Genomic DNA, 13,199 nt, shown 5'->3' with positions numbered 1-13,199 from the left:
TGTACCGCTGTTGGCAAATCCATTTCACTTGCAATGTATGTGCAAGTGACGAATAAAACTGATTGTATTGTATTGATTGATCACATGATAAAATTATATCATGTTTGCATTTTTATTCTCGGGCCAGTTACCGACCTACGACTAGCTACCACTATCTACCACTATCTACCACGTCCTGCCTACGAGTAAAAATTATCCATTTGTTCCATGCCAACCTTTTTTTTACTCGTGAGCATGAGGAAGAGGTACAAAGACCTCCTACGACCTAGTGGCGACCATGCTGCGAGTATGAGTCAAGGGCAAACTCGGCAGAGGTCGGCAATTAGGTTGTGAAAGTCGGACAGGGATATGTTTCAATAAGATCCCCTCTCATTCTTCTAAATTCCAGAGTATGCAAGCCCAGATGCTTCATTCTATCAACATATGCTATCCCAGGAATTAACCTGGTGACCCTACGCTGCACTCTCTCAATAGCAAGGATGTCCTTACTCAAATTTGGAGATCAAAACTGCACACAATTCTCCAGGTACGTGCTAAATAAATAAAACTTACTTACTTACTTACTAGGTATGGTCTCACTAGTACAGCTGCAGAAGGACCTCTTTGCTCCTATACACAACTTCTCTTGTTATGAAGGCTATCATGCAATTCGCTTTCTTCACTTCCTGCTCTACCTACATAATTACTTTCAGTGACTGATGAACAAGGACACGCAGGTCTCGTCGCATGGGCCCCAGCTACGCCAGCCTCTTTGTCGGGTACATTGAACAATCCTTGTTCGAGACGTACCAGGGCCCCATCCCCGACCTCTACCTCCGTTACATTGACGACTGCTTTGGGGCCACCTCCTGCACCTACACACAACTGACTGACTTCATCCACTTCACCACCAACTTCCATCCGGCACTCCAATACACCTGGACGATTTCAGACACTTCCCTACCATTCCTTGACCTCACCATCTCCATCGCAGGGGACAGACTCCGGACCATACAGGCGTCATGTGTCGACAGGTCTGGAGCCATGGGAGGGAGAGGCTGAGACTGCGGTCTGGGGGAGGTTCTTGCCCCAGGTCCCGCTCCTCTCCCTGCCCACGGGCTCGGAGCAGCAGCCCCCGGACCCCACACCGGCTCGAACCCCAGCCCAGGGCCCGGAGCCGCACTCAGGGCCCAGACAGTGTCTGTGTCTGCTCCTCAGCGACCAAAGCCCGGGCCCGGCTACAGCCCCGAGGCTCGGCCCACACCAGGCATCTTCCTTCACCTTCCCTCTTCTTTCCCCTCTCGTCCTCCCTCAATCACCGCTCCCTCCCTCCCTCCCTTCCTCCCTCCATATCCCCTCTCCCTGCCTGCCTGCTTCCCCCACTCCTCACCTCTACCCTATCCCACCCCACACCATGTTTAATGTCATTGAGATTCGGATTCCCTGTGTGACGTTATTGTGAATGAAAACGGGAGAATTAGAATGAAACAGATTGTGTTTAGAATTTGATGTCAATGAGATTCGGGATTCCATCGTGATGTCATTGACAGGCAGGGCAAGTGGAAGCGGCTTTAAAAGTAGTTTTTGTAAAGTTACAAATGGCAATAACTTGTACAATCCGTCTTTAAAGTGTGCGGTTGGTTCATTCAGCGGTGCGGCGCCCCTGGGCTCTGACAGCGCTGTCGTGGGTCGGTGTTTAAGGGGAGGCAGTCAAGGGGGTGAGGCTGGGAGCCGCCCACGTCCGCAGGGCCCCCGGCGCCGGGAGGAGCGGTCACCTGTGCGGGGCCAGGGACCGACACGACAGACATACAGACTCACCGAGTGATGGTCCCTGCGGGGTCCGAGCAGCAGAAGCTTCGCCGCGGCGCCGGGAACAAGGAGCGGGAGCGTGGCCACTTCACCCACTCCCCTTCTGGTCGCCGCCTGTCCCCGCCGCACCTAGAGTATAATATAGTATAGTAGATGATGGTAGGGTAGAGTATAGCTGAGCTGAGCAGAGCAGACACCAGACACGACCTCCTCCAACGCCGTCTGTCTGTGCCTGTGTCTATGTCCCGCCCCCGGTGCCGCTGCCCATTGTCTGCATCGTTCAAAATGCTACATTCTAGAGTTAGTTTGTGTCGTGGCTCCACCCCACCGGGGGGTGGGGACAGGAACCGTGACAACTGCGGCACCACCACCCCCACGTTCCAACCAGCACCACCCTCCCTGATACCCACCTCCACACAATAGCCTCACTGACTACAAAAGATGAAATAATGACACATTTGGATAGCAGTAGCAGGATCGGTCAGAGTTCTTTGAGGATGTAACTAGGAAAATGGACAAGGGAGAGCCAGTGGATGGAGTGTACCTGGACTTTCAGAAAGTATTTGATAAGGTCCCACATAGGAGATTAGTGGGCAAAATTGGAGCGCATGGTATTGGGGGTAGGGTACTGACATGGATAGAAAATTGGTTGGCAGACAGGAAACAAAGAATAGGGATAACTAGTGGGATACCGCAAGGCTCGCTGCTGGGACCGCAGCTATTTACTATATGCATTAATGATTCAGATGAAGGGATTAAAAGTAACATTAGCAAATTTACAGATGACAGAAAGCTGGGTGGCAGTGTGAACTGTGAGGAGGATGCTATGAGAATGCAGGGTGGACTTGGACAGGTTGGGTGAGTGGGCAGATGCATGGCAGATGCAGTTTAATGTGGATAAATTAGAGGTTCTCCACTTTGGTAGCAAAAACAGAAAGGAAGATTATTATCTAAATGGTGTCAAGTTGGGAAAAGGGGAAGTACGACGAGACCTGGGGGTCCTTGTTCATCAGTCACTGAAAGTAAGTATGTAGGTAGAGCAGGAAGTGAAGAAAGCAATTGCATGATAGCCTTCATAACAAGAGAAGTTGTGTATAGGAGCAAAGAGGTCCTTCTGCAGCTGTACTAGTGAGACCATACCTAGTAAGTAAGTAAGTTTTATTTATTTAGCACGTACCTGGAGAATTGTGTGCAGTTTTGGTCTCCAAATTTGAGTAAGGACATCCTTGCTATTGAGAGAGTGCAGCGTAGGGTCACCAGGTTAATTCCTGGGATAGCATATGTTGATAGAATGAAGCATCTGGGCTTGCATTCTCTGGAATTTAGAAGAATGAGAGGGGATCTTATTGAAACATATCCCTGTCCGACTTTCACAACCTAATTGCCGACCTCTGCCGAGTTTGTGCTTGACTCATACTCGCAGCATGGTCGCCACTAGGTCGTAGGAGGTCTCTGTACCTCTTCCTCATGCTCACGAGTAAAAAAAGGTCGGCATGGAACAAATGGATAATTTTTACTCGTAGGCAGGACGTGGTAGATAGTGGTAGATAGTGGTAGCTACTCGTAGGTCGGTAACTGGCCCGAGAATAAAAATGCAAACATGATATAATTTTATCATGTGATCAATCAATACAATACAATCAGTTTTATTCGTCACTTGCTCATAAATTGCAAGTGAAATGGATTTGCCAACAGCGGTACAATGAAAAAGAACACACAAACACACAATAAAAATTTAACACAAACATCCACCACAGCATTCATCATTGTGGTGGAAGGCACAAAATTTGGCCAGTCCTCCTCCATTTCCCCCCATGGTCGGGACCTCAACCCTCCGCAGCCGTCGCTGCGGGCGTCCAGAAGTGCAGGACGGAGTCGGAGCTTCTTCTTCTCCCGGGTCCCCAGCGAGGGATCCCAGGCTGCGGACGCCGTGCCAGCTGGAGCTCTGCAGACCGCGGCTTCAGGCTGCCGCGGGCCAGCGAACGGAGCTCTCCCCTCCGGCGAGCCCCAGCGAGGGCACGCCCGCTCCACGCCGAAAGTCCGCGCTGCGCCCGCAGCTGAAGCGTCTCCGGGAAAGGCCGCACCGATCCTCGATGTTAGGCCACTGGGAGGCGACATGAAAAAGGCGCCTCTCCGTGGAGGAGGCGACCGAAGCGGTTTCCCCCTTACCCCCCCCCCCCCACACAAGACACACAGAGGAACATTAAAAACCCACATTAGGACATACTGAAAAAAACAAAAAAAGTAGAAAGAACTGACACGCTGCTGGCAGGGTTGCCGGCTTGCAGCGCCCCCACCGACCGGAGATCATTTTCCACTCGTAGCTAGTCTTAGTTGGTCTTAGGTGTGGAATACTGAGATCGAGGGGGGTCGTAAGAGGTCGTAGACATAGTCGTATGAGGTCGTAGGAGGTCTTTTACTTCAGCGAGTCAACACAACCTTGACATTTTAATCAATTCATCTAGGGTCTTCTAAACTCGTGGATTAAGTCGTCCAAGTGGGACAGGCCCTTAAGATTATTAAGGGTTTGAACACGCTAGAGGCAAGAAACATGTTCCTGATGTTGGGAGAGTCCAGAACCAGGGGCAACAGTTTAAGAATAAGGGGTAAGCCATTTGGAGTGGAGATGAGGAAAAACTTTTTCACACAGACTTGTGAATCTGTGGAACTCTCTGGCTCAGAAGGCAGTGGAGGCCAATTCTCTGGAGGCTTTCAGGAGAGAGTTAGCTAGAGGTCTTAAAGACAGCAGAACCCAGGGATATGGGGAGAAGGCAGAAACGGGGTACTGACTGAGGATGATCAGCCATGATCACAGTGAATGGTGATGCTGGCTCAAAGGGCCGAATGGCCTACTCCTGCACCTATTGTCTATTGACCCCTCCTGATCCCGTCACAGCAACACCAACCCCCTCCCACACTCTCACACTCTCACACTCTTACCCTTCACCTCCTACACCCCCACCAACCTGACCCTCACACCACCAATACCCTGACAACAGCAGCACCACCCTGACCCTGATCTCCGCCACCCTGACCTCAACATAACAGCACCACCCCACACTCACACACCCTCACCACCCTGACCATCACACACCAGCACCACAGCAGCAGCACCACCCTGTCCCCGATCCCCACCCCCTGACCCCGACAAAACAACACCAGCACCCCTACACCAGCACCACCCCCCCCCCCCCGATCACCACCCTCACCACCTGCCCCTCACACCAGCACCAGCCATACCACCATGCCCCCCGTCCCACCCCACTCTCCCATTACCTACCCTCCTACCCCGCAAAAGCTCTTCCCACCCCTACCCCAACTTCCTGACTCCCACCTAACCCCCCCACCCCCACGCCCCCCCCCCCCCCACCATATCCACCCCCGCTGCCCAACCTCCACACGCCCCAGTCTCGCCCACCCCCACCACTCCCCACCCCCACCACTCCCCACCCCATCCCCTCCATCCTCGCGCCACACCCTGCCACTCCCCACCCACCATCCCCCCCGCACCCCCCACCATCCCCCCCGCACCCTCCACCATCCCCCCCCGCACCCTCCACCATCCCCCCCGCACCCTCCACCATCCCCCCCGCACCCCCCACCATCCCCCCCGCACCCTCCACCATCCCCCCCGCACCCCCCACCATCCCCCCGCACCCCCCACCATCCCCCCCGCCCCCTCACCAACCCGAACGTCCAGCAACCCCCATCAACCTCAATCTGTCCCAACACCTCCTGCGACCATTCACCACCACTCCCCTCCATCCCCATCCCCCGCCACCACCCCCATCCCCACACCCTGATACTACCCCCATGCACCACCACCAGCTACACCCGACAAACCCCATTACTACCTGCCACCCTTCAATCACTCCCACCACCCCATCACCACTCCCACACCCACCCCACAACACCTTCGCTCAGTCAGCCTGGACCCACCTGATCTCCCGCTTGATAAACACTTTAATTCTCTGCCCCATTCACACTCAGACCTTTCTGTCCTCGGTCTCCTCCATTGTCATAGTGAGGCTAAATGAAAATTGGAGGAACATCATCTCATATTTCGCTTGGGCATCTTACAGCCCAGAATATTGATTTCTCTAACCAAGTAAACCCGGTATTCCCTCTCTCCATCCCTCCCCCACCCAAGTCGCACCAGCTTCTCGTTTACACCCAGCAAACAGCTAACAATGGCCTGTTTCCTTTATCATCGTTACTTTTGTCCATATCTTTCATCCATTGTTCTATATCTCTCTACATCATCATCTATAATCTCTCGTTTCCCTTTCCCGTGACTTTCAGTCTGAAGAACGGTCTCGACCCGAAATGTCCATTCCTTCTCTACAGACATGTTGCCTGTCCCACTGAGTTACTCCAGCTTTATGTGTCTATCTTCAGTTTAAACCAGCATCTGCAGTTCCTTGCTACACATTTTGTCTGCTATTTCAAGTGCTCCTCCCTTCATGTAAAATGTGCTTCCAATGTTTGTCTCCATTTCTTCATCCAACATCTTAAATCAATACCTTCTAGTTATCGCAATCACACCCTTCACAGCTGGGACTGCTTCCCTGATGCGCCCAAAGGGAACTCACACATTCAGAGGGAGAACGTGCAAACTCCACACAGGCAGCACCCGAGGTCAGGATTGAACCGGGGTCAGAGGAGCTGCAAAAAGGTGGCTCCACAAGCTGCACCACAGTGCTGTTACTGCTCCTCTTGCCCCTCAGCTCTAAGGAAACATCCTTGGCTTCCCTTTCCCACCCACATACACACAAGAACGGTCTCGACCCGAATCGTCATCCGTTCCTTCTCTCCTGGGATGCTGCCTGTTCCGCTGAGTTATTCCAGCATTTTGTGTTTGCCACACATAATTCCTCATCTCTCGAGAGCTCCTGTAAATCCCTCTGGGCCCTCACCAAACCTCACAATTCTTCTACAGCTAAATTTCTGGAACTGGGCACAGGACTCAAGCCAGGCTTCATATAATGCCTTATAGAAACATAGAAACATAGAAATTAGGTGCAGGAGTAGGCCATTCGGCCCTTCGAGCCTGCACCGCCATTCAATATGATCATGGCTGATCATCCAACTCAGTATCCCGTACCTGCCTTCTCTCCATACCCTCTGATCCCCTTAGCCACAAGGGCCACATCTAACTCCCTCTTAAATGTAGCCAATGAACTGGCCTCGACTACCCTCTGTGGCAGAGTTCTAGAGATTCACCACTCTCTGTGTGAAAAAAGTTCTTCTCATCTCGGTTTTAAAGGATTTACCCCTTATCCTTAAGCTGTGACCCCTTGTCCTGAACTTCCCCAACATCAGGAGCAATCTTCCTGCATCTAGCCTGTCCAACCCCTTAAGAATTTTGTAAGTTTCTATAAGATCCCCTCTCAATCGCCTAAATTCTAGAGAGTATAAACCAAGTCTATCCAGTCTTTCTTCATAAGACAGTCCTGACATCCCAGGAATCAGTCTGGTGAACCTTCTCTGCACTCCCTCTATGGCAATAATGTCCTTCCTCAGATTTGGAGACCAAAACTGTACGCAATACTCCAGGTGTGGTCTCACCAAGACCCTGTATAACTGCAGTAGAACCTCCCTGCTCCTATACTCAAATCCTTTTGCTATGAAAGCTAACATACCATTCGCTTTCTTCACTGCCTGCTGCACCTGCATGCCTACTTTCAATGACTGGTGTACCATGACACCCAGGTCTCGCTGCATCTCCCCTTTTCCTAGTCGGCCACCATTTAGATAATAGTCTGCTTTCCTGTTTTTGCTCCAAAATGGATAACCTCACATTTATCCACATTATACTGCATCAGCCAAACATTTGCCCACTCACCCAGCCTATCCAAGTCACCTTGTAGTCTCCTCACAGCTAACCCTGCCCCCCAGCTTAGTGTCATCCGCAAACTTGGAGATATTGCCTTCAGTTCCCTCATCCAGATCATTAACGTATATTGTAAATAGCTGGGGTCCCAGCACTGCGCCTTGCGGTACCCCACTAGTCACTGCCTGCCATTGTGAAAAGGACCCGTTTACTCCTACTCTTTGCTTCCTGTTTGCCAGCCAGTTCTCTATCCACATCAATACTGAACCCCCAATGCCATGTGCTTTAAGTTTGTATACTAATCTCTTATGTGGGACCTTGTCGAAAGCCTTCTGGAAGTCCAGATACACCACATCCACTGGTTCTCCCCTATCCACGCTACTAGTTACATCCTCGAAGAATTCTATAAGATTCGTCAGACATGATTTACCTTTTGTAAATCCATGCTGACTTTGTCCAATGATTTCACCACTTTCCAAATGTGCTGCTATCCCATCTTTAATAACTGACTCTAGCAGTTTCCCCACTACCGATGTTAGACTAACTGGTCTGTAATTCCCCGTTTTCTCTCTCCCTCCCTTCTTAAAAAGTGGGGTCACGTTTGCTACCCGCCAATCCTCAGGAACTACTCCAGAATCTAAAGAGTTTTGAAAGATTATTACTAATGCATCCACTATTTCTGGAGCTACTTCCTTAAGTACTCTGGGATGTAGCCTATCTGGCCCTGGGGATTTATCGGCCTTTAATCCATTCAATTATAGATGTAACTTCCCGGCTGTGTACGCTGTGTGCTTCATGAAATGCTTTGTTAACCACCCAGACCAATTTGAATATTTTTCTCCCATATTGCAGCCTCTTTCATGGTTAAATGCCAAGGATGTCAATGACTTCCACGGCCATGCATCATTTCACAGACCAGCACTGCCCAGTGGTAACAGAGGCATTGCAACAGCAGTTGGTAATTGTGAGGTGATGTTTTTGGATGGAATAATAATGTTAGTATGTACACAGAGGCGGCACCTAGACACAGAGCCAGAGCTGCTGCCAAACAACGCCAGAGAACCAAGTTCGTTCCTGACCTCGGATGCTGTCTGCATGGAGTTTGCGCGTTCTCCATGTGACCGTGTGGGTTTCCTCCAGGTGCAGGTTTGTAGGTTGATTGGCCCACTGTAAATTGCCCCTCGTGTGTAGAGAGTGGATGAGAAAGTTTGATAACATAGAAATAGATTGAATGGGCAATGGGCAATCGATGGTCGGCGTGGACTCGGTGGGACGAAGTGGGACTGGATTATTTTCTCTCTCTTTGTAAAGACTTTATTTCTATCAACATTTTGAAAGTCCAACACTTCCAGTTTATAGCTAAATGCAACCCAAACATTGTATCAAACTACAATGAATAATTGTGGATGTGTAAGCAGGAGGCTTCTCAGAGCAACTTGTAAGCTGACCACTAGCCATCCTGTTTAGTTTAGTTTAGAGATACAGCACGGAAACAGGCCCTTCGGCCTACCGAGTCAGCGCCGACCAACAATCCCACCCACACCAACGCTATCCTGGCTTATATTTAGTGGAATTTAGAAGGAAGAGATGGGATCTTATAGAAACATATAAAATGACAGTGCTGGCTTGAAGGGCCAAATGGCCTACTCCTGCACCTATTTTCTATCTTTAGAGATACAGCGCGGAAACAGGCCCTTCGGCCCACAGAGTCAGTGCCGACCAGCGATCACCCCGCAAATTAACGCTATCTTACACACACTAGGGATAATTTACACATACACCAAGCCAATTAACCTACATACTTGTACGTCTTTGGAGTGTGGGAGGAAACCGAAGATCTCAGAGAAAACCGGTTACGGGGAGAATGTACAAACTCCGTACAGATAAGCAGCTGTAGTCGGAATGAACCCAGATCTCCGGCACTGCAAGCGCTGTAAGGCAGCAACTTTGCCGTTGCGCCACAGTGCCACCATGTTTCTATGTTTCCTAAACACACTGGGGACAATTTACTTTTATACTTAGCCAATTAACCTACAAACGTGTACGTCTTTGGAGTGTGGGAAATCTCCGAGAAACCCCACACAGGTCATGGGGAGAACGTACAACTCAGTACAGACAAGAACCTGTAGTCAGGATGAAACTCGGGTCTCTGGCTCTGTGAGGCAGCAACTACCGCTGTGCCAGTGCGCCGCTCCTATTAAAAGACAACTTTCACAAAACTTTGCTCACCTGGCCTTGTCTTTTCCCTCCATCAGCCAGATGCTGGCTCTCCTCTTCAGCAGTAAACTTGGCTTACAATACCCAAATCCTAAGAGAGGTGAAAGACAACAGGGAAATGATCATCAAAGCAGCAGATAAGGGGAAGAACAGAGTTGTCATGGACAAACAACGATACTTATTCGAGGCACACAGACTATGAAGTAAAACAGAGCACTGCACTAAGTTGACAAAGCCCATCTATAAGGAAAGACTAATGGAAATTGAAGACATTTTACAATGCCTCAAAAAAACCATGGTGCATTTATATGTTTAGTTTAGAGATAGACAATAGACAATGTGTGCAGGATTGGCCATTCGGCCCTTGGAGCCGCCATTCAATACGATCATGGCCACCCAGCTTTGTGTCATCTGCAAATTTGCTAATGCTACTTTTAATCCCTTCATCTAAATCATTCATCTATATTGTAAATACCTGCGGTCCCAGCACCGAGCCTTGCGGTACCCCACGTCACTGCCTGCCATTCTGAAAGGGAACCGTTTATCCCGTCTTTGTTTCCTGTCTGTAAACCAATTTTCTATCCATGTCAGTAACCTACCCCCAAAACCATGTGCTCTCATTTCGCCCACTATTCTCTTATGTGGGACCTTATCAAATGCTTTCTGAAAGTCCAGGTACACTACATCCACTGGCTCTCCCTTGTCCATTTACCTAGTTATATCCTCAAAAAATTCCAGAAGACTAGTTAAGAATGATTTCCCCTTCGTAAATCCATGTTGACTTGGACCGATCCTGTTACTGCTATCCAAATGTGCCGCTATTTCATCTTTTATAATTGACTCCAGCACTTCTCCACCACCGATGTCAGGCTAACTGGTCAATAATTCCCTATTTTCTCTCTCCTGCCTTTCTTAAAATGTGGGATAACATTAGCTACCCTCCAATCCACAGGAACTGATCCGGAATCTATAGAACATTGGAAAATGATCACCAATGCGTCCACAATTTCTAGAGCCACTTCCTTAAGTACCCTGGGATGCAGACCATCAGGCCCTGGAGATTTATCAGCCTTCAGTCCCATCAGTCTATTCAACACCATTTCCTGCCTGATGTGAATTTCCTTCAGTTCCTCCGTTACCCTAGATCCTCTGGCCACTAGTACATCAGGAGATTGTTTGTGTTTTCCTTAGTGAAGACAGATCCAAAGTACCTGTTCAACTCGTCTGCCATTTCCTTGTTCCTCATAATAAATTCACCTGTTTCAGTCTTCAAGGGTCCAACTTTGGTCTTAACTAATGCTTTCCTCTTCACATACCTAAAGAAGCTTTTATTATCCTCCTTTATATTCTTGGCAAGCTTACCTTCGAACCTCATTTTTTCTCCCCGTGTTGCCTTTTTAGTTATCTTCTGTTGCTCTATAAAAGTGTCCCAATCCTCTGGCTTCCTGCTCATCTTTGCTATGTTATACTTCTTCTCTCTTATTTTTATACTGTCCCTGACTTCCCTTGTCAGCCACGGTCGCCCCTTACTCCCCTTGCAATCTTTCTTCCTCTTTGGAATTAACTGATCCTGCACCTTCTGTATTATTCCCAGAAGTACCTGCCATTGTTGTTCCACTGTCATCCCTGCTGGGGTATCTTTCCAGTCAACTTTGGCCAGCTCCTCCCTCATAGCTCCATAGTCCCCTTTGTTCAATTGTAATACTGACACTTCCGATTTTTCCTTCTACCTCTCAAATTAGAGATTACAACTTATTATATTATGGCTCGAATTTCCATATCAAATCCAGTTCATTATACAGTGCGAAACAGGCCAGCGCCGACCTGCGATCCCCGCATACTAACACAATCCTACACACACAAGGGGCAATTAACATTTATACCAATCCAATTAGCCTCCAAACCTGTACGTCTTTAGAGTGTGGGAGGAATCCGGAACCTCCTGGAGTAAACCCACGCAGGTCACAGAGAGAATACACACATTGTCACAAACCATTAGAATACTAGAGAATAATTTACATATCAATGTAAATGTGACAATAAAAGACCTTTGAACCACGGGTGTAAAAATTCTACATTTTCCCCAAAATACACAAACACCCGGACAGGTGGACAGAACCTGGGGAAATACGTCCAGGAAGGCCCATTGTGTGTGACTGTGGAAGTGAATCCTATCCGGTAGCAGAATACATCGACTCCCTTCTTAATCCACTGGCACAGCAGCACCTCTACTTCAGACCACGTCACACTCCCTGACTGTGCCACGTGATGTTGTACACTTACATGGACATCCAAAGCCCGTCCACAAACAGAACAGACAGGAACATACAACAGTTAAACATATCTCAGAGCAAAATGCTGACCCTGAAAAATTAGACGAGGCTTTGGTCTAGAAGTGACCCGGGCGATCAATGTCTTTTCACAGAGAACTGGATGACATTTGGGAATGTCACATTCAGAAACAGAGTCAGAGGAATTCATTCACATCTTTCACACACACCACCAAGGTGAAAACCACCACAAACAAAATATTGACTTTCTGGAGTTTCCCTAAACTTGCCGGCCATCTTTCCCTGATGAAGCTGCAGACAAAACAAAACTGGAAGATTGTTGTTGCCCAGTCGTTGGCACCACTGGATTGAATTGGCATTAGAGAATGGTGGGCACAGTGATGTAGCTGGTTGAGCTGCTGCCCCACAGCGCCAGAGACTCAGTTTAATCCTGACCTCCAATGCTGTGTGTGGAGTTTGCACGTTCACCCTGTGACCGCGTGTGTTTTCTCCGGGTGCTCTGGTTTTCTCCCATATTAATAACCATATAACCATATAACAATTACAGCACGGAAACAGGCCATCTCGACCCCTCTAGTCCGTGCCGAACACATAATCTCCCCTAGTCCCATATACCTGCGCTCAGACCATAACCCTCCATTCCTTTCCCATCCATATAACTATCCAATTTATTTTTAAATGATAAAAACGAACCTGCCTCCACCACCTTCACTGGAAGCTCATTCCACACAGCTACCACTCTCTGAGTAAAGAAGTTCCCCCTCATGTTACCCCTAAACTTCAGTCCCTTAATTCTCAAGTCATGTCCCCTTGTTTGAATCTTCCCTACTCTCAGTGGGAAAAGCTTTTCCACGTCAACTCTGTCTATCCCTCTCATCATTTTAAAAACCTCTATCAAGTCCCCCCTTAACCTTCTGCGCTCCAAAGAATAAAGCCCTAACTTGTTCAACCTTTCTCTGTAACTTAGTTGCTGAAACCCAGGCAACATTCTAGTAAATCTCCTCTGTACTCTCTCTATTTTGTTGACATCCTTCCTATAATTAGGCGACCAAAATTGTACACCATACTCC

Source organism: Amblyraja radiata, unplaced genomic scaffold, assembly GCF_010909765.2.
Source record: "Amblyraja radiata isolate CabotCenter1 unplaced genomic scaffold, sAmbRad1.1.pri S71, whole genome shotgun sequence".
Classification (NCBI taxonomy): domain Eukaryota; kingdom Metazoa; phylum Chordata; class Chondrichthyes; order Rajiformes; family Rajidae; genus Amblyraja; species Amblyraja radiata.
The sequence above is the reverse complement of the archived record's forward strand: the minus strand, read 5'-3'. Positions refer to the sequence as shown.